Here is a 2696-nt window from a genome sequence, read left to right on the forward strand (position 1 = left end):
TGAAAGGTAACTCAGATAAGGCAGACTCATGACAATGGATTTAAATTGGCTTGAAAGGAGCCCGAAGTGCCCCTTGAAAATGCTGTGGGGATTGCAAACTGGAAAAGATTAGATCCCTGGGGCAATGCTATCTGCGCTGATTTAGGAGCTCGGGTCCTTGTTATCTGTTGTGCCATTCTTTCTCCAGTGCAAGATTAACCCCACATTCTTGCATAGGGGTCCTCTTTCCACCTAGACCATCTGACCCCAGGGTGTGCAGATGTTGCCCCTTCAGGCAAAGAGCAGTTCTCTTTTGTCTTTCTCTCTGCCATATGCTTTTTTTACAGCATCAGCTGATATGTTGCTTGTGGGTGAGTGACTGTCATGACACACCACAGGTCCCAGGATTAGGCCTCTGAGAAACTGCAACAGTACCTTGTAGATAAGTCAAATATTTCCTCACCTTCCTATATTCCCAGGAACAAAACAGGGAAGACATCCTACTGCATTTGTTTTGAGATGTGTGTTGGTTTTAGCAGTGAAGGAGCATTGAGAAGTCTGTTAGCATGAAAATAAATACAATGTATGTGCGTGTTTGGTTGTTAGGACAAAGAGCTGTATTTTCCAAACAGAGATGTACGCGGTGATAGTTTTTGCTCTGTGGAATCAACCTCCTGACATGGACATCGCTGTTGTGTTCATTTGCTAAAGACCTCTGAAGAGCAGCTGGTCCAACCTCTTGCTCCAGACAGGCTAGACTTTAAAATTAGGTCACATTACTCAAGGCTGTGTCAGTCAAGCTTTGGAACTCTGCAAAGACTTTGCAATGGTAAAAATTTTTACTTTCGTGGTATTTTTCTCCCTTTGTATCTCAACAAGATTTCTTTGGTGGCAGCTTGTGCCTATCACCTCTCCCTGTGCACCTCCAAGCAGAGCCTGGCCCTGCCTTCCCCATCCTCTCCCATTTGGGAGGTGCAGGCTGCAGGAGGATCCTCCTTCACCCATCTCTTCTGCAGGCTGAACAGGCCCAGCTCTCTCTGCCTTCCCTCCTCCACCCTGTGCTCCAGCCCCCTCACCATCTTGGTGCCCTCCACTGGACTCACTCCATGATGTCCATGCCTGCTTTATACCAAGGAGCCAAGGTGGGCCACAGCGTTCCCAATTCAAGCTCATAAGCACTGAATATGTAGGAATAATGACTTCTCCCAACCTGCTGGCTATGTGCTTTCTGCAACAGCCCCGTGTTTGGGGCTGAGTCATGAGGAAGAGGTGGAGGTAAGCATGGGTTAAGGATGGATATGCTGTAGGGCACTGAGGTAACACTGCTGCACACACTCCCATCACAAGTAGGATGGCATGGTTTCGGCAAGCAGGGTGTCTGCTCACAGCTTTGTGCCCCACCCTGCTGCTCAGACAGACAAATGCTGGTGAATCACTATAATTCAGAAGAGTCTAGTTTGCTTTCAATTGCCACAGCTGTGAGCTACAGCACTCAGATGATTCACAGAGGGTTCAGCCTTCCCGGCCCAGGGGCTGGGGAGGCCACTGGTTGCAATGCCAGACATTGCAACTTCATCTGTGTTTGAGGGGTCTTAGATGCACTGAGGGAGTTGGTGGGATTTGAATTGAAACCACAATGGTTATTCCTTTCTGTCCTTCTTTTCTGTTCCTCTGCATTCACTATGGAGGCTGCCAGGGAGGTGTTAACTGTTTTATTTGCTATTTTATTATTTCGTTTGGCTGGAGAACTGTTGTGGAGAATAGTGTGGAGGGGAAGTCTCCCTCTATTCCTGGTTCAACTTAGGAAATGTGGCAAGGTCACCAAATAGTGGGCAAATTTCTTTGTCAAGCAGTAGACATATTTCATATGGGTCATGAGACGAACTCCAACCTTAATGCTACCACCACCAACAGTCTTACAAGAGCTGTGAACTATTTGGCAAAGGAAACTGGCAGTTTTGTAACCAAAATCCAATTTTGCAGGAGAGTTATCTTTGTGCCTTTTTTTGGATACTGTTTTGCTGTTGTGAAAAGCAATACATATGGAGACCCATTAGAGCCTAAGGCTATTGTTGATGCAGTCTTGACTCATTTTTGGCACTCCTGTACCTTCCTTTGATAGCTCAGCTGGTAGAGCGGAGGACTGTAGGCTGTCTCTGTAAAGTAATCCTTAGGTCGCTGGTTCAACTCCGGCTCAAAGGAAAGATTTTTAAGGTTTGTTTTTAGTTTTGAGGTTTGTTTTTAGTTTTGTCTTTCACTTTTCTCCAGAATTTACACCTTTGTAGAACATCCCCTTCCAACCACTCTGTATCCTGTGAGAAATTTAGTCTATTTTCCTTGTCTGATTTCAGATGGTTGTTACAGCTGTGGTGCTGTGACCAGTATCACTTCTCTATGAACCATTCATTCAGGAGTTGGACTCAGTGATCCTTGTGGGTCCCTTCTTACTGAGAATATTCAGTGAAATCTAGCTTATAAGTTGATGGCCATCATAAGAGATTCTGTTCCTGCAGAAGTTCAAAACCTCGAGAATTGGAGCAGACGCCTGGTGCAGAGCTTGCAAAGCTTCTTTTACCTGAGTGGAGTGTGGAAAATGGGGGCAGGTCCAATTATTGGAGCACCCTTGTTGCTGGTTTCACCTCTTTTCCTATCTCACTCTTTCATCTTGAAGTTGTGAGGTTTGAGTGGGGCAGTGGGGAGCTAAGAGAGCTGGGACT

General features: G+C 46.0%; 1 non-coding gene across 1 annotated transcript; it reads left to right on the top strand.

Annotated features, from left to right (window-relative positions):
- The first annotated feature begins 2091 nt into the window (after positions 1-2091).
- On the top strand, positions 2092-2181 carry TRNAY-GUA (transfer RNA tyrosine (anticodon GUA)). Its single transcript is given in 2 exon segments — positions 2092-2128; positions 2146-2181. It is a non-coding gene; the product is annotated as a tRNA-Tyr (tRNA).
- Positions 2182-2696: the final 515 nt, after the last annotated feature.

Source organism: Melozone crissalis, unplaced genomic scaffold (assembly GCF_028551555.1).
Source record: "Melozone crissalis strain CALT ecotype California unplaced genomic scaffold, PUWL_Pcris_2 ptg000042l_1, whole genome shotgun sequence".
Taxonomy (NCBI): Eukaryota; Metazoa; Chordata; class Aves; order Passeriformes; family Passerellidae; genus Melozone; species Melozone crissalis.